General features: G+C 38.8%; 1 protein-coding gene across 3 annotated transcripts in view; it reads left to right on the forward strand.

The window, feature by feature from the left end:
* Positions 1–20,137, forward strand: part of rbfox1 (RNA binding fox-1 homolog 1) — a 554,543-nt gene that overhangs the window by 113,591 nt on the left and 420,815 nt on the right. For 2 of the 3 annotated variants that reach the window (XM_033644552.2, XM_078161770.1), the window contains exon 2: positions 4,618–4,665. The exons of the other annotated variant lie outside the window; for it this stretch is intronic. The gene's annotated coding sequence lies outside the window, so the exon portion shown is untranslated. The remainder of the gene's footprint in view (positions 1–4,617; positions 4,666–20,137) is intronic. 3 annotated transcript variants of the gene reach the window in all.

Below are 20,137 nucleotides of genomic sequence, written 5' to 3' on the forward strand. Positions count from 1 at the left end.
CTCTGTAATGCTACGGGCTGCCCCAAAGTGACTTTCTACAGTAAAGAGAGACTAGGGACCTCATTTATAAAACTGTGCGCAGGAAAGGTGACTAAAGGTGAAGTATGAACAAACCACAGAAAGTGCTTACGCACAAAAATATCCTGATTCATAACACAGTGCGCACGCATGTCCCACGCCTGTTTCCCTTCAAAAATAACAATCAATTCGAAATTTGGCGCAAGTGAGCAAGCATTTTGCCCCACCCATAGATGCCTATAAATGGCCAGCGAAACGCCCTGAATTTATTATCATTAACAAGAAAGAGAACAGAGGAGAGCACCGCAAACGTAGCATTAAAAGATAAAAAACGAAACTTCACACAATGTGAAGTTGAAGTTCTTGTTGGGGAGGTTGATAACAGAAAGACAATGCTGTTTGGTGACTCAATAGGGACATTACTAAGGCTGAGAATCATAGGCGTCATTTAGGTATGGTGAGGTATGGCAGCTGCCATACCTTGGAATCGGGAGAAAACAAAAGAGAGAGGTTCTGTAGTCACCTTACTTGTGAGTGTCCTTCATATTTGTTGCAAGTGATCAGATGTGATATGTTAGATAGTCCGAGGCACACTGGCTGGTTGTTTTCATTGTATTGCACTTAAATAGGTCAATAATATGCTCATCAGTGAATACGAGTGTTAGTGAATACGAGTGTTATTGAATCAAATTGTTCGCCACTTCGCTCCACTATGAGTTATGTGAGTTATCTGTGTGTTGTAAAAGCATTTTGCTCTGCTGCTGTAGACAGCCTGTCTAAATGATGTCTTGAAGCCTGTCTGATTGTATGTGGGGTTTTTTCTTCATGTCGGCATGTTGAGCTTGTATTTTCGGTCTCTGGAGACACTCCAATAAATTAGCCTATACAGTATTGTACCAAATTGGCCTTTGTTTTACTGTGTTTCATACACCAGACCCCTTGGTTATCTTCTAGAAATGAGCTTGTAATTAATTTATTTTCTTTATTTTCTGTGAAGTTAAACACATGACTAATGATAATTAAATGTCCGCTCGCTGTCCGTGGTGCTGAAATATGCACCGAAATAGGTCCGATGTTTTCACTGCTCTCACCAAGTCGTGCATTACATGCAGACATGAGGTATTATGAATGTGAGAAACAGCTTCATGTCCTTTGAAACAGTTTTCAATAGCATAGTATATACTTCTGACAGGGCAAAGACCAAAGTGAAGTTTTATATAAGTTCATATTTTTGAAACTCATCAGTAGCTCTGTGACGTCATGTCATATTGCCATACCTTAGCTTTTGCTGGAACGACGCCCCTGCTGACAATGCAGCGGAGTGGCAGCTGCGGTTAATGCTGCTGTCTCAGGCTGTTTCAGAGGTCAAGAAGTGGTCTGATATTAAGGTGTTAAGGCTATTTGCAGTAATTTATTCAGACAGAAAACCAAGGGATATTTCGAGCTGACTGTCAGACAGTAGCCTATTAGTGACTGTCAGAAATAAACACTCTAAATGGGGGATACAGTCGCCATAGCTGTTTGACCAAATGATTTCTTAAAATAAGTCTTGTTTTCATAAACAATGCATCATGTCCAGACGCTGGCGCGCAGCAGCAGCATTTGGCTCAAATGCCTGGGGACAGAGGTTGGGTCGGGGCATCAAGCGGTAGTGGCTCGTTTTTCAGGTGTGCCACATTGTACAGGATAGCACCGGTCTGGCACAGCTTGGTTCCTGCGGGTGCTCCTTTGTAACGCCAGAGATCTAGCAGTACCGCATATGGCAGTCGGAACGAGTTCATAAGCCACTCATCATCATTGGCCAGTAGGTCTTGCTGGTCTCTGAATATCTGCTCCCTCCAGAGTCTCCCATCCACCACATACTTGAACAGTGCCAAATAAGCCATTGTGCGTCTTTACGCACCGTGATCGCTGCTTTTTATACCCACCCATCAACTGATCGATGGCATGTGAAAAGGAATTCCCTGATTGTAACTGAAGGGCAATTTTGGCCAACGAACACATGAGATAAATATTGATAATGATGATTATACACGTTATTTGTTTACACTCTTTCTAACAGTGACACAGCGCTTTTCAATGACAAACAACACATTTAACACACAGCGATAAAGATAATTAAAAGCCATAAAATAAACACATTATAAAACAAAATAAATTGGCTCATAGAAGATAACAGTGACACTAAGGCATCTCAAATGGCAGAAGCATACAGCCGATTTTTCCAACTGTTCACATCATTATTTCACAGAGTAAAGTTCATTAGTTTATCCAATGATTGTAGAATATACCTGAGGAGTTCTTTTAAAATGAAGATATCTGCTTGTATTTAGTCTCCTAACTTGTGTTCTTCATGTGTGCACACCAGGGACTATCAGTCAAAGACATGTTTGTTCATTTATTCATGTTTATCCATTTTTGGAAGTGTGCTCTTTATATGTAAAACGTGAGAGGTCATATCTGTCTTTATTTTACACAATGATATCAAATTCACAACACTGCTTCCTTTTCATCTTTCTGTCACAAGGTTGCAGTTTCTCATGTCCACAGTTTTTGTGCATATGCATGGGTCAGAGCTTCTGTGGAAGACCACACATCTCCCGTCAAGTTAGATTTTTGTAAATCCTAAAGTTTGCATAGAAATGCCTTCTGTGTGTATGTCACCTTTATAAATGAGGCCCTAGGTCAACATGGTCTGAATTCATGAATAAATACACAGAGTACTTTACTGATCCCCAGAAAGGGAAAATGGGATACTTAGAAGTGTCGGAGCAATGTTGACTGATAGCCTTGTAATACTCATAATTACTGATGTCCAAATGAAGCTCCATGAACCACCAGTTGAATTTGCTGAACCCACTAGATGGCACTCTTGGTATCATGAAAAAGGCTCAAGGGATGGTAATGCAGTCTGATTTCAACTAGCAATGGCCAAATAAAGCTTCATTAACCATTTTCATTATTTTTTGGGTCCACTCTGGCACTCTTTGTTCAACAAAGGGTTGAAACCAAACTGCATTGCCATCCCTTGAGCCTTTTTCATTACACCAAGAGCACCATCTATTGGGTTCAGCAAATACAGCTGGTGGTTCATGAAGCTTCATTTGGACATCACTACTCATAATCTTCCTGTTCATTGAGACTGAAAGCCTCGATTTGCATAATTTTGCCTTGTCTGTAAAATTTATATAATAATTAAATATGGACAAATATCAATTTTGACCTGATAATGGAGGAAGATAAAAAGTCAGATGATTGCCAAAGATTTTGCAATTTATCCCAAGGACAAGAAAAATGTGTGATTTGTTGCATTTGATTGTTTTTGAGACATTTCACTCAAAAACACAAATGTCAGCTTTAGGGTGGTACTAACAGAAATGGGATTCTCATCCGGGGACAATAATTGTCTACACAAAAATATGTCTATACAAAAATTCATGGCAATTCGTTTTTGAAATACTGCATTCTAGACCAAAAGGGTGGACCGATGGACAGGCAAACATAGCCATACCTGGAGTCCAGAACCCCAGAAACAGCCTTGCTTTCAGTTTTTCCCAGTAGTCAATTGCGGCATCACAGCAAAAAAAAAAAAAAAAAAAAATCCCTTGCAGACCAAAAATTATTTTTTCCATAGACCACCATCACAAAAGAGATGTCTCTAAAAGTGTTGACGGGACACCCTCAACTGCAAACAAGGTCAGTTAAGACTCTTTATATTCAGAATTTTTGTTCCCTGGTGGTTTTATATTTATATATTGTTATTAATTCTTTATGAACTACTGAAATCACTGTCATCAAGACAAATCACACTTCAGTCTTCTTAACTTGCCTACTACTTTGGAACAGGCTGCACGACTGGGGATTTCCTGATGATGCATGTTGTCCTGAGTGCTTCTATTGATTACAGTATATAACTTAAAATTATTTTCAAAATTCAGAGATCTGGGTCCTTGGAGACATCTCCTCCTGCACTACCCTGCCCTGCCCCTCAGAGAGAGGTCTCTAAACATCCATCTGAGTCTACAAACTCATGTCCTGCTTGGCTTTGACCAACTGTACTTACTCTAGTTGTGCAACAATACATTATTAGGTACATAACAGATTCACTAATTTTCAGTTTTACTTCTAAATAAAGTTGTAGCTAATTTGTCCATTTCTTTCCAGCCTGTCTAACAGTCTGAATGCTCATTTGTCTTTTCCAGCAGACCTCGTTTTGTGCTTGAGTCCAGTGACTGACAGAACCAGTGGCCAGAGCTACAAAAATGAAACCCAAGTTGTCCAAAAGTTTTCCTTCAGGATTTTCAAATCATTTCCTATCATCCAGACAGCCTTTACCAAACAAACAAAGCAGTCAGATGACAGCCCTTTACACATGTGCTTCCATTGTGTACCCTGTTCCATCCAATTTCTGTGCTGGGTGTCAAGTGGCTTTGTGTGTTGTCTGTCTAACTTATGAATTTAGATTGTGTTTGGTCACACTGAAATGCTGGCACATTCAGAGCCAGCTTGTTAGCCAGTTTAATGTTGATTGTGTGAAGCTAAATTTCTGTGTGTGTGTGTGTGTGTGTGTGTGTGTGTGTGTGTGTGTGTTTTCCACAGCACTTCAGTACAGATAGTAGCAGCTGCAGAAATAAAGACGGCAACTTGGTAAGTACAGAATAACACTTTGTATTGATCTCTCAGCTGTCAGCGCACTTTTGTCAAACTTTTACCAGTTCTGTCTAACTCTAGCCTAATAATCAGACTAATCACTTTGTGTTAATTTTAGATCATTTCTATTTGAAAGAGGAGGTTATTTGGTTTCATTTTGCCCTCACCAGTCAGCAGTGACTGATATGTCATTTTCAGTAGGCATAGAGGTTGCAGTAATTTTGGCTTGGAACAGTTGACACTTTTTAGGACAACCAAAGAAATATGCCGGTACACGAGCTGTTATTTCAGTCAGTCGACTTAAAACAATCTGCATCAGTGGCACCGGGCTTGTTGCCATTTTTTTTCTCACCATTTTTTTACGGATGCAGCAGTTGTTGTTTTTTTTTTTGTTTAGTTTTTTTCTGTTTTATTTTGTTTTATTTTTTTATTTTATTTTTTTTTTGTATTTTGACTCTGGTACATCTCTGATGTCCCAGTCTAAATACTGCCTACAAAGAGATAAAATAGTAAGGGAAAACCTGATTGCTTGTTTTTGTGCTAGATAGAATTGGATGGTAGATTATTTAGAAATGTCAATTTCATTTTTTCCTCTTGCATTACCGGCAGTGTTGAGCTTAATACTCAAAAAATGTAATTTATTACTCATTACTTGATACACCTTTGAAAAGTGATATCATGACTTCTTTTCAGTTTCCCTGAGAACAGTAATTCGTAATACTACTTGTTATATTACTTTTTTGTTAAACCCCACAAAATTGGTAATTAAGTCATTTAAAACTCTGACTTAGCATGTGCACCTCTGTGTTAATGTCAGGGTAATCCCCAGTAAATGAGCCAGACAGAGAGCAAGTTGTGGAAAAAGGCAACAATTCATTCGCCACATATCCAGCCACAAGCTTCATTATTATTATCATCATTAAAATAATAATAATAATAATAATAATAATAATTATTATTATTATTATTATTATTATTATTATTATTATTATTATTATTTTAAGCCATAACAAATTGTTGTTTGAAGCCTTCAGCTGTCCACAACTAAAATACACTTTTGGTTGTTTAGACAGTTTAGGGCAGGGATACTCAATGTGACAGGTGGTCATGGGCAGGCCGTCTGTCTTGGGACGATCTAATGGAGGGGGACTGGCATCAAGGAAGCAGAAAGATATCAAGCTGGGGGAGCTGATAATGTTGGTGTCTGAATACCCAGAGTTATACAACACAGCGTTAACAACTTATAATGACAACCAGAAGAAAAACTGGGCCGGGGGTAACATTTCCACCAAACTTCAGGTGACTGGTAAATAGTCCAAATATATTGGAATCTTTGGCAATTGAAGTGATTTCTGTTGTCTTACAAAAGTATGCAGTTATTTACATGTTGCCAAGCTAGCTTGCACTTCTGTCAGTGAAGTTCTTGAAGCACCTGCCCGTCATTACAGCCCTGGACTGTAATGGCAGCAGCTGCTTTTAGGAACACTTTGCTTTTTGGGGGAGCGCTTTTGCAGGTTGGTGGTTGTCAGTTTGAATGCCATGCGGCGGTGTAAAGGCAGTTTAATGTACAATGGCATACAAAAGTTTGGGCACCCCTGGTCAAAGTTTTGTTTACTGTGAGTATTTAGAGGACAAACTGATCTCCGAACGGCATGAAGTTAAAGATGAAACATGCGCATCAGGTGAAGGAGCAGTGGCAGCTTTTTCAGATATTGAATTCAGAGCTTCTGCCTTTCAAAGTTGGCTGCATGCCAATTTTCAGCACATCCTGTGCTGCTCCAGGTTTCAGCTGATTTCTGGGTCTGCCCACATAGGCCATGAGTCAAATCTAAAAGCAAAGAGCAAGAAGCAGGGAAGAGGCCAGGAGGGAGAAGAGATGAGAGAGATCTTCAGGTTTCCTCTTGTTTTACAGTCTTTGTCAAGGAGACTTTACCCCTCTCATCAGTAAATCTCTCCTGCTTGATTTTTTTTCTCAGAATTACACTTTCGTTTACAGAATTAGCCTAATATTGTTTGATACATGCATCCAGTTCTCCCATATTTAAAAGATGGCTTCCCTCGGTTGCTGAAAGATACCACACCTCAATCACCCGATATTTTCATCAAGTAAAACCTGACAGAAATGAATTAAATAAATTATACAGGGTCATAGATGGCAATTATGTTACAATATGTTATATATAGATATAAACATGTTATTGGCTTGCACACTAATACCGTCATATACCGTATATCCTCAATGACATTTGAGGCCGGTGTGACATAGTGATGTCCGAATGAAGCTCCATGAACCACCAGTTGAATTTGCTGAACCCACTAGATGGCACTCTTGGTGTAATGAAAAAGGCTCAAGGGATGGTAATGCAGTCTGATTTCAACTAGCAATGGCCAAATAAAGCTTCATTAACCATTTTCTTTATTTTTTGGGTCCACTCTGGCACTCTTTGTTCAACAAAGGGTTGAAACCAAACTGCATTGCCATCCCTTGAGCCTTTTTCATTACACCAAGAGCGCCATCTAGTGGGTTCAGCAAATACAACTGGTGGTTCATGAAGCTTCATTTGGACATCACTAGAAATTAGTATGTTAAAACCAGCTTTCTTATTTTCCCACATGTTAGCTAAACATAACAAATCAATTGATATACATTGCTTTTTGCATTGCAAATTCAGTCTCTTTGTTTCCAGAGTTCACAGTTGTGTGTGTTTTGACTTTGCAGGTTACATCCTAGAATATTGGGAAAGTAACAATTCTCAGGTCAGTTAGAGACTCATGCTTTCATAGATGGGGTATTTGTCACTGATCCTTCCAGTAGTACGCACCTTAAGCCCTGCATGCTGTTTTCTAAAAGTCACCATATTCAGTAGAGCTCTCCAGGGTGCTGCACAGTATGTACTAACAGATAATAAACAATAGATGGAGCCAGAATGCCATCTATAGCAGCTCAACTACAGCATGTTAACAGTAAGACACTGGCAGGGTCATAAATATAAGGATACTGTCTGTATACAATTATGTTTTATGTTTCTGTCACAAAAGTGATAATGTGAATTGTGAGATTTCAAGCCATTTAAAAGCAGCCTGAGTGAACAGAGATAAAGAAAGCTGTACCAATAAAAAAAGAGTCCAGAAGACTGTGAAGACTGGGAATGAGTCTTTAAAACACTGATTAGTAAAGGACATAAATGTTTCACATGACATGCTGAGAAATATTCTAATAGGTAGATTTAAGAGATTATTTTACAGCTTTTATCAAATCCAAAACAAAGCATGCACTCTCACACCTTAAGCACATTTCCCCTGTATCCAATGGTTTAAAGTAGAGAGGGACAGGAGCAGGGGCAGTGATGGTCTAAATGTCAGAAAAGCTTTTACTCGACCTGATGTTTGTCAGTTTGATCGCCTCTGCTAAATCTAGGTGGAAAAGTTATTAAGTGATAGCTTCATTACCACGACTTGTGTGCCCCTCAGCAAGATAACCAAGGCATCAGTGGCCGGTAGATGGTTGTATTAGCCATGTATGGAGGTCTGTAACAGTGAATGTCAGCAGGGCCTACTGGATAAAGACAATTTGGTTCAGTGGTTAAGTAACAGTTGAACAAAAGGGGAAAGGGAGTAACGTTTGAACTCAGTCAAAGCTACATGACCGTGACTCATAAATTGTAGTTCTAAAGTCTGGGCTCTAAAACAAACAAAGTCTGGTCAGTGGCCACACTGAAAATTGTATCTTCACCTTGTTTCTCATAACCTGCGTTTCCATCAGACACTTTTGGTATAGCACCATAAGAACCATACGTAGCTCGTGTGGACATGTACCTAAACTGTAGATCTGTTTTGCATTTCCACTGCAGACAGTACTCATATTATGAGGGTGCGGTTGTCACTATTATTTTAATAAATGTTTGTGATGTTTTGAGCTTGTTCAGCATTTGTCAGAATAAGCTGTCTCAAAAGAAGGATGCTCCTTTGTGTTTGAACCTTGTTGCGCTGCATTGTATTCACATTTAGTTTGTGGTGACATCTGGTGGAAGTTAAGAGTTTTTATATGTATTTGGGTGGAATCAGCCTGACTTACTCTTTTTAGTGATAGTGATATCTTAGAAAATGTTTACTGGTTATTAAATGTAATCCAGTGATTATTGTCTGTACATCCATAGTTACAGTGCAAACAAGAACTGCTATCAGCTAATGTAGCATACCTTAGTGCAGGTACATTAAAATGTAAAAAGATCTATGAAGGAGGAAAAAGCAAGGTAAACCTAACAGCTAACTAACAGGCCAGGCTCCAGTGCCCCCCCCCCGCCCCCCCCTCAGGCACTCACAGACTTTGACGCGCACCCCCGCTATGTCTGTAAGAACTCAAGGATGTCCCGCTGTGAAATCACCTAGTGTTTGAGGGCCCCCTGCACACTTTCAGTAAGTCTGCAACTCTGCTCCAGATGTTGATTTGGTTCAATGCAACTGATTTACTTATCAACAACAGTCTCTTCGGTATATTAAATGATTTACAGTGTGAAATTTTGGTCATGGACTTTGCTGTCCACAGAAATGTCTCTATCACAAAACTTAATGTCACACAGTGATGTCTCATTTATCAGACAGTGTTTGAAGGCCTCGCATCTTCCTGACATCACACACATATGTCACAGGTAGAATTTGGGACACTGACTCCACTGTATTATACCTCCTGATGTGTATATAAATGTGTAAATATATATGTATGTACATATATATATATATATATATATATATATATACATGTAAATGTATGTATGTATGTTTGTATGTATCTATGTATTGGCCTTAACAGGATTCTTGTGTTCCTGGAAAAGCTGACTGACACTGTACACTGTCCGTTGATCCATCCATCCATTTTCGTAACTGCTTATCCACTTGAGGGTTGCGGGGGGGCTGGAGCCTATCCCAGCTGACATTGAGCGTGAGGCAGGGTACACCCTGGACAGGTCGCCAGACTATCGCAGGGCTAACATATGCTCACATTCACACCTACGGACAATTTAGGGTCTTCACTTATCAAATTCACCTATCCCCAACCTTCATGTCTTTGGACTGTGGGAGGAAGCCGGAGTACCCAGAGAGAACCCAAGTTGACACGGGGAGCCGCTTCTCAAAAAGCCCAATCTGGACCCCGATGTTCTTAGTAACTACCGGCCCATTTCCAAGCTTCCCTTTGTATCTAAGATTCTAGAAAAAGCAGTTGCAAACCAGTTAGTGACAGCGTTGAACAGTTACAGTATCTTAGATAAATTTCAGTCCGGTTATCGTCAGTTACATTCCACAGAAACTGCTCTTCTCAGGGTCTCCAATGACATCATGATGGCCTCCGATGCCGATAAATCCACTATCCTGGTTCTGCTTGATCTCAATGCAGCCTTTGACACTGTTGATCACCACATCCTTTTAGACAGGCTGAGGGACAGGGTAGGAATCTCAGGGACCGCTCTTCATTGGTTTAAATCCTATCTGTCTGATCGATCCTTTTTTTGTGGCTGTTGGCCCTCATAAATCAGAGTTTGCCCCCCTTTCTTGCGGGGTGCCCCAAGGTTCAGTGCTTGGGCCTATCCTCTTTACGCTATACATGCTCCCTCTCAGAGATGTCATCAGCAATTTTGAAGGTATCTCATACCATATGTATGCAGATGACCTCCAGTTATATTTTTCTTTTAACCCTGATAGGGCCGATGGAATTGACTCACTGTACGATTGTATGAATGTAATTAAGGACTGGATGTCTTCTAACTCCCTTCAGTTGAATGCAGCTAAAACTGAGATTTTAATTATTGCACCTGATGCCTCAGCATCTGAAGTGGCCAGCTGCTTAGGGTCCCTCAGTGCAAATGTGCGCCCCAAGTTGAGAAACCTTGGGGTCACATTTGATCAGGCCATGCTCTTCGATGACCACATCAAAACTGTCACTCGCTCCTGCTTTTTCCACCTCAAAAACATTTCCAAACTCAGATCCATGTTAACTTATTCCGAGCTAGAAATGATCATCCATGCTTTTATTTCCTCACGTCTGGATTACTGTAATTCTCTTTTCACCTGTCTAAATAAAACTTCATTAGACCGCCTCCAGCTGGTCCAGAACGCTGCCGCCAGGCTTCTGTCCAGATCTCATAAGTTCACTCACATCACTCCAGTCCTGGCATCCCTGCACTGGTTCCCTGTTAATTTCAGGATCCAGCACAAGATTCTAACCATCACTTACAGAGCCCTCCATGGTCAAGCACCTGCATACTTGACGGATCTGGTGTCCTTTCACTGTCCTGTCAGGTCACTGCGGTCCGCTGAAGGCCACCTACTTACTGTCCCTCACACAAGATTAAAGACGAAAGGTGATAGAGCCTTTAAGGCTGTTGCACCGAAATGGTGGAATGCACTACCTCATGAGCTGAGAGCGGCCTCTTCTGTGGACATTTTTAAAAAGCAGTTAAAAACACATCTGTTTAGGCTTGCATTCCATTAATTGTCCATTGTATCATCTCTGTATTTCGCTGCACTTTACTTTTTATTTGTTTTTGTGTATTTTGCATTGTTTCTGTTATTGTATTTTTTGTATTTTATCTTGTGAAGCACTTTGTGAGTCCTCTCTGTGAGAAGTGCTATATAAATAAATTTACTTACTTACTTACTTACTTACGGGGAGAACATGCAAACTCCACACAGAAGGGCTCCCTCCTGGGATCGAACCAGGAGGGAGCCGACGGTGCTAACCACCACACCACCGTGCCGCCCCTACTGTCCGTTCATGTACAGGTTAATGCATGTTAATGGCTTTTTTTAATTTCATCTTTTGCTGGACTGAACTTCAAATAGAAAAAAAAAATAAGTGAATTTGGAATTGTTTTTACTTAGATAGTGATTCTTGATTACCACGTTCACAGATACTTACATTTTTTGGAAATTGAGACAATTTGCCTAAGGAAAAATAGACCTTGTGTTAGTGATTCAAACAAGTGAATTTGAGTTAATATTTCTCTTTTTTATAACTTTCCTTTTCTGGGGGTGCAAAGGCAGTACACTCAAAAAAAAAAAAAAAAAATTTGGTCTGTTGTCAGGTTTACATACTTAAATTACATATACAGTTTTCATCCACTTGAGTTTAAAAACTCTAACATACACCAAAAAAGTACCACTTATGTAATATAATCAAATTAAACTGAGAACTGACCCTTATTTACTCTCATCAATAAAATCCAATTATTGTTATTGAATTCAATATATTTCAGATTTGTTGCTCATCAACATGTTTGAAATACAGAGTTTTTAACAGTGATTACATAAACTTTCTTAAAGTTAATTTAACTTATTCTAAATTTACAGATTTTATTAACAATAATTACACAAAGTAAATTCAACGTAATAAAAACATAGAATTTGATAACAGTAATTACATAAACTTTATTAAAGTAAATTCAGCATATCTGAACTTGGAATTCATTAACAATAATTAGACAAACTTTATCAAAGTAAATTAATTCAACATATTTGAAATACACATAATTCAATCACAGGAATTAAAAAAACCTTTATAAAAGTAAATTAGGTAAATTCTATGAGCAATGATTACACAAATGTGCATAGTCTATTCATCTCAGTTTTATTTGATTTTATTACTTAGATGGTATTTTTTTTGTTTCTGTTAAATGACTTGAGTCAATTGGATGAAAAACTTTATATGTTATATAGAAAAATGTAACCCTGGCAACCAAATAATTGGTTGTGTAAAATGCATGGATCCTTTATGCAGGTTAGCTGTTATCAAACTAAACAACCAAGTAAATTTTGTCAGGACAATACCTGGCTGGCACCCCAGCAAACAACAGTGACAGCATTAATAGAGATATGTTGTAAACAAAGGGAAAACTAAGCAATACAAATCAGGGATTATAAATCCAGCTCTTTCATAATGTGGGGTTTAATGAAGATGCAGCCTGTAGTGAGTGGTAGCATGGCTTAAGACTTTGTGTTGTGAAAGAGTACTGGCTAGTTTCAGAGAGGGAGGTGCACAGCTACTTTCAGAGTTGCTTTTGAGCAGAAAATAGCATAGAGCTGCTACTTTAACAGCCTGCTACCCATCCTACATAAATAGAAACAAGAGATGTGTGGAGAAGAAAAGAACCTCAGCCAATTAATCTGGCCCAGAATTAAGAATACAAAAACTTCAAATAGCGAACCTTTTGTGAATGACCCATATTACAGGCAGGCCCCAAGGGCCTGCAGGAGAAAAGGTCTCTCTTATTCACGCTGCTTGATTATGAACACTGCCCGAGGATATTGCTGAACTTCAGATAATTGCGGCCGACCAGAGCCTTTGGCTTTGATAGCCTAAACAAACTCACCTCTGAGCTGGGTCCCCTCAGCACACCCCCCTGCTCTACTCGGCACTGAAGAGGCCCTTAATACAGAGGAGAGCTTTTTTAACACTCCTCAACTTTCTGAAGAATAGTAGTGAATCAGCAGGGAGCTCACTGAGAAGTGGAACACTTTACCCACAAGCTGCAAACACACACACACACACACACACACACACACACACACACAGAGCACAGCAATAACAGCAGTGCCACTCCAACAGTGTTGTTTGTCTGAAAAGAGTTCAGTGAGCAGTTGGGTTCCAGTGAATGAACTTATGTTGCAGTGAAGGATGATGATGGATGATAACGCTATTAAAGACCCTGAAGATGAAGGAGGAGATGGAGTTTTTTTTTTTTTTTTTTTTGAGAGGACCCACTTTAGACTGAAGTCTGCTCAGAAACAACACCAGTGACCATGTGGCATGTGCACAGTCTTTCCTGATGGGCGGAGGGATGACTAAGGCCACTGGAGTTGGCTTTTTGTAATTGTTTTAAATGAGAATAAAACTTTTTGCTTGCAGTTTTTGTGTTGCTACGCGCCTCCAGCTTGTGCTCTCTAGGCGTTTTTCCCGGAGCGCTCTGAACTTGAAAAGTTGAAAAAAATTCAACTCAGAGCAGAAAAGTACTCCACGTCATCTTTGCTTTTTCCCCATTGTCCAATCGGTTGATTTGAGAGGTAGGCCTTGTTTGGTGGTCACAAAAACAAGTTTACAGTTGTTTAAAAATAAAGGAGATGAATAAATCTTAACAACTGTACAGTATAAGTGCTCCATATTCATTTATTACAAACACGAACAAGGTCTTATGGCAAATCAACACAAATAAACAACTTAGCTAACAAACTACACTAACCCCATCTGCACCTCTTTTTATTTTAAATACTCTAATCCACCATTTCCATCAATGCTCTATGACTGTGATGATCATCACTGACGAAGATAATAAGGTGAACTGCATTGCTAAGACTAGAGGTGGTACCCCTACCATAGACTGCACATTAGCATGCATTTTTTTTTGTGCAATTTTGGCACATAAAATAAAACACATACCATTAAATTTTATTTTTGTTGTAATGAACTTTATTTATGGAGCTTTTTTCATACAAAAGATGTAGCTCAAAATGCGTCACATAAAAATGCAACATATTAATACAAAAGCAAATACAAGAACAGAATTAGACAATGAAAAGACAACAGATGATAAAAAAAATAAGTGCGCCGGTGAAGGAAGGAAGTCCAACAAGAATAATACAAATGAGAGAATTAATAAATGATGATAATAAAATGACAACAATAATCCAAGCCAAAGTAAATGAATAGGATTTCAGCTGTCTGAAAATGTTCACCAAGCTCTCGTTGGGTATTCAGTAATTTTGGAGCATAGCTCACAAAAATTGTGCTGCCTATTTTTATTAAGCTTATAATTGTGTGTATTTTAAAATCCAGCAGTAGAAGATATGAAAGCTCATGGAGGATGATAGAAGTCTTAAATTCTCTTCTAAAAAAAACATACTGGGAGACAGTGCAGTGTAGCTAAAACCATGGTAATAAGCTCTCTCTTTATTGTTTTGATTAAAATATTAGCATAACATATCTGAATAAATTTAATTTCTTCAATTGACTGTGTGGGAAGTCTAGTAAAAAGAGCATTGCAATAATCTAATCTATTTGAAAGAAGAGAATGACTAAGTTTTTGGCATCTTTATAGGATAAGAATGGCAACTTTTTGGCCATGTTTTTTATGTGATAAGCTGTTTTGGTAATCTTTTTTATGTATGACATAAAATCTAACTCTGAATCTAGTACAGCGTCTTGACTGAAAGGTCTTTGCAACTATTTTAAAACCTTTATTTTATCAAGGAAGTTTCAGAGGAAATATTAACATCCTTTACTTATGTAAAATCACCCTTAACTAAGTAAAAAATCTGTTTAAGTAAAAGTACAGAACTATTATCAGCAACGTGTGGTTAACCTGCAGAAAAGTGTCCCCTGATCTAGAGCCATAATCACCTATTTAACAATCCACACCTTCTATGACCTAACACTCCAGGGGGATCTAGAGGGAATCCCAAAATTTATTTTTGGTTTTTTTTTTGGCTTATGATCGTTTTATAACCCTTTCCATGACATTTTATACTATGACTTTTTTGATAACTTACGACAGGCCCCAGTGCACACAGTTATGACGGACCCTAGTGCACGCTATGCATGTATTATCTTGACACAAATAGAGGCTTGACATGGACAATAGGTTTTTTTTAGTGTTTTTTTCTAATTTACGTTTATTTATAGATTTTATACATAAATAGAAAAAGCATCTAGTTTTGTTTTAGATAGCTACTGACTATTCAAAAAAAGTGTGACACAGAGGCGTTTGTCCTTTCAAGGACATATATAGCAAATGGCACAGTTTACATTAATAATATTCTTTTTTTTTTATCTTTTATCTTTGAACATAGATATATTTCCAAGGTGGCAATCTGAATCTCTTGCAAAAGCCTGCTGTCTCTGCAGGCCCCTTCACCCTAGAGCAGTTACACTGCCTGCACTGTCTACATCTATGCCCCTGACTATGGGTTTCTTTCACAACATATACTATGATTTCAATAACCTTTCAATGACATTGTTATGACATTCTAACACATTATAAAAAATTATAATGACAGTGATATAGCCTACATAACGTTTCTAATACATTTAAAAGTAATGAAATGGAGACAGTACAATGTTCAACATTGATACTTAGCAGTTGAGCACCATTTTTTGCTGGGGTACGGCAACACTATTTGGATAAACCACAAGCAGAACTGCAGTACAACATTATAGCCTACTAAAACCAATAGTAATAAATATGGCAGTGTCTTAACTTTATTTGTAGTCCATGGGTCCAGGCTTAAACTTTCACTAATTGGTACCACCCATGGTGGTAAATTGTAGTTTGGTATTTTGAAAAAAAATCTATATCTGGAAAATATATCAACATGATAACCCTCCCCAGGTGGCAGCAGGCACAGATATCAACCGTCAGTAGTCTTGCTCACCAGACCTTTCTCAAGAAAAGAAAGGTCTGGCTGGGCCGACTCTCACTTTGAGATTGGAGAAAAAAACACCCCGGCTGCTTGTATTTCTTTCAACCAATCACAATCGTTCTTGGCGGTGCCACAGCAACGGTGCGCTTGCAAAAATATTGCCGGGGGGAAACAGGTTTTGGTGTAACACGCCCACAAAAATATTGCCTACAGGACACGAACCATGGCAGAAAAATGGCTACATCCCCGCAAGATCAAACACTGCAAAAGTTAGTAAAGGACGTGTTGAAAACGGTTGGAAACTGCTACACAACCGGAGGTGGTAGGGCGGGACTTCAGCGGGTGGCTCGTTCCGCCCAATGAGAGGCTGATCTATGCAGCGGAATCCCGCCATCAGTGACACAAACTTTTAAAAACAAAGAATGAAAAAATCTTGTTACTTTATTTGAACAGAACATGTCATAGGAAAAAAAAGAATTCAGTTTTTCTCTTTTCATTCACTTATTTCAATTATCATCACAAGCATCATATTATACTGATACTTACAAGGTACATACAAGGTGTCTGCAGGTCCTTAACAAAAGGTTTTAAAATCCCTCTATTTTTATACATATAAGGAGGAATTGTAAATCGTCTTAAATTTGAGAGGCTTAAACATTTATCCAATTACATTTATCTTTTTGTCAAAATGAGTCAAGCTCTTTTGAGAGACATTCCATATTTCTGATGTTACAAATCTTTGAACCTACCACTGAATCTAATGTGGAGCAAAAAGAAACCCTAACTTCAGCTACATAAATCTGTTTACATAATTAAGACTTAATTTTCCATAACCTTGCTTTTTGTGAAATATTGGACATTTTAACACTTATTTAAATGCTAATTAACCAAAGAAGTCTGTTCTTTACACCAGCTGCCTTGTCATAATTGCAGTGTGTTACCATTCTGTTTCATAGCTCATCACTTTCTCTCTGGCTGAGTGTGACAGACATGCAAAGTGACCAGCAGGGGGCAGGAAGTTTCCAGTTTGTAGATATTATTGTGTGTGTGTGTGTGTGTGTGTGTGCGCATGTGCAGCCCACTACGGGACTTCATCAGTTAATTAGTTTTTCTCCCTTATTTTTACTCTTAGTCTGCCCATTGGGGATTTCTCCCCCCCCCCCCCCCCCCCCTCTCTCTCTCTCTCTCTGTCTCTCTCTCTCTCTTCATCACTGTATCGTCTGTATCAGCAAATTATACTGCAGGGAAATCTTTTTTTTTTCTTTTAGATAGCCCCCCTCCTCCCTTTCTCTCTCACTCTTTGGCTCTTTTTTGTTCTTCACTCCCTCAATCTCTCGTTTTCTCTCGCTCTTTCCTTATCCGTCTCTCTCTCCATAAGCCTATTCCCCTTGAAGTGTGCTGGTTATGGATGCTCAAGTTGTCGGCCTGAGACCAGGAGATTATTAGGAGGATACATGATTAAAGAAACTCTCATTTCCTCCATGGCTGCAGAGAAAACTTTGCCAGCAGATGGATTCAGACCCTTTTAGTTTTCTTAACACGTCTGTTGGCGCAACCAGACTACAGGGCAGGCTGTCTTACAATGTGGCATTAAAAGCACTGGCTGTTCACTCTTTAATGGCAAAATGGATCATTCCTTGCGTGAAGAAATCACATCTGAAGTGAAAGAGAGCAGAATTAAAAGAAGAAAAAGGGAAAGTGAGCATCTGGTTGTGTTTTTTTTTTTTTTTTTTTGGCATCTCTGAATATATTAATGTTTCTTGTTATATTTCTGAGCCATTCACAGAAAAGCAACTTTATATTGATGTTCAAGCTCATATTGATTGCATTAAATCAGGAAGTGCCATCACCCAACTATATTTGCTGCAAAGTAAGGCTATCAAGTGCATCACTAAGAAGTCAGTAACTTCTTGGTCACACACATTCGACACATCAGTCCGTGGCCTGTATTTTAATTTCTTATTTTTGACATGAGCATAATGACAATGTAACAAATTGGTTTTCCTTTGTTTTATTTTTGATCCCCTATGTAATATAAAAACAACACATTCTGAACAGATGTATTATATTTACCACATTCACCTCTTACTTTAACATGTTAGCATTTTAACATTTGCTAATTAGCACATGCCACAAAACTTAAATTTACAGCCTGGGCTATTATTTTCTTAAATCACTGAAATCAATGGGCCTATATTTGGCACAGGTGTCTATATGGGACAATCCTTTAATTCCATTCACACAAAACTATTAATCAGCAAAGTTTGGGAAAAACAGTCAAATTGTTTATTTAAACCTGTATAATTATTACTTAATCATGAATCACTGATTTGATCTAGCTCCGACAGACGGCGCTTGAGGATTATAGCAATCGCCATATCAACACAACATCACTTTATCCTGTTAAAACAATGCTCCCAACTTGGATTAATTTTTATGAATAACCCTTCTGATTCTTTTGATCTGAGGACCCTTATGGACTAAAGGAATGTGAATAATTTACAGGATATTAAGAAATGGACACATAATTTGAGGTAGCCAACAACCTGAGTTTTATACATCTGAAGAACTTCTATAAAAAAAAATGAATTGCTTTGCAACCAGACCAGGCGTCTAATTGAAACAGGCCTTTATTTGTCAAAAAGTGTAGCCACAATGGGCTAGTAAATGGGACTGGGTGTTTAGTCTCTATATACAGACTCTACATTCAGTGAATGTAGAGTCTGTAGGCAAACCCCGGAGATCTTGCCTCCGGAAGAAGAGCAGAAGAGTCCTGGTTTCTGGTTGTAGGCTGTTTGTAGTCAGCATAATATTGACGAATCACGTTTGAGCCGGCTGCAGTTGTTGCCAGGTTAAACGGTCCGTGCGGTGAACTGACGAGGCGGAACATAATTGGCGTCACTGCAAACTCTGAATCCGTCGCAATGGTTCCGCATATTTACTTATATATAAACGGAAGTCGGAAACGGAAATTCGCCTCCTCCGCCCAAATCAAACCGGAATGCCAAAAAATCTGGGGTCTGCCCCCAGAGGCTGTATCGCCGTCTGCCAGAAGTCAGAATGCCCAGAATGCTGGGTGTTTAATTGGGACTAAGCTTTTAATTAAAGTTCTATGGTAAATAGTCAGCTGAGGCTGATGTTAATAGTTTTGCAGGCATTTGTTTATAAACATGTTATGATCCTAGTTTTATCTTGCAGTTTTGGGGTTTTCTGTTTTATGTATTCTTTCATGTTTCGTCTGTTTCCTCTTTTATTTTGTTAGTTCACTGCCTGTGTGTCATATCTGGTTTTACCTGTCTTTGTGTGTTTTCCTACCTTTTTCATTGCCTGCCCCATCTTGTATAGTTTCACCTGTCTGTTACTAGTCCTGCAGTCTACTCTTCTGTTCTGCTTATACCTGCCCAGTGCCTTTGTTCATGTGCTTATGTTCCTTGTGGTTACCCTGCATTCTTGTTTTTTCCTGTTGATTGTTCCTGCCTGCTTGCCTCCCCCTCTGATGTTCACCTTGTCTACCTGCAAGCCTGCTAGCTTCAGTTTAAGTATCTTATCTGCATCCATCTGCCTGCTGTCCTGCATTTTGGTCCTCCATGCCTGTCTTGCTTTAGTCAACTGTGACAAAACCGAAGTATTGGAAAAATTGAAATTTTGACATGTGGCTAAATGAAAAGTCAAAGAAACATTAAATTTTTTATGGCAGTTTATTCCAAAATTGTGTAGTTGTCAGTCAGATCAAAAAATGTCACCGTGATGGAGGCGCTAGAGAACAAGTCACCAAAGCCAGTAGGATTCCACTTTAATCACTCGAAATAAATGTTGACATTGTACGTCTTTGCAAACCACTGGTATGTTACATTTGCACCTTATTATTTTGCAGATATGCTAAAACTTTAACAATAACACTGGTATGTGGATGGATAAATGTGTGGTTAGCTTTAGGCACAAAAACACCTGGTTATGGTTAGGAAAAGATTGTGTTTTGCCTTATAATGTCCAGGTTTGGGGGCAAAATCCTCCCTGGGAAAACAGCTACAGTACAGCTCGCTACAAAAAAACCTGTGTTTGG

This window comes from Epinephelus lanceolatus, chromosome 18 (assembly GCF_041903045.1).
Source record: "Epinephelus lanceolatus isolate andai-2023 chromosome 18, ASM4190304v1, whole genome shotgun sequence".
NCBI lineage: Eukaryota > Metazoa > Chordata > Actinopteri > Perciformes > Serranidae > Epinephelus > Epinephelus lanceolatus.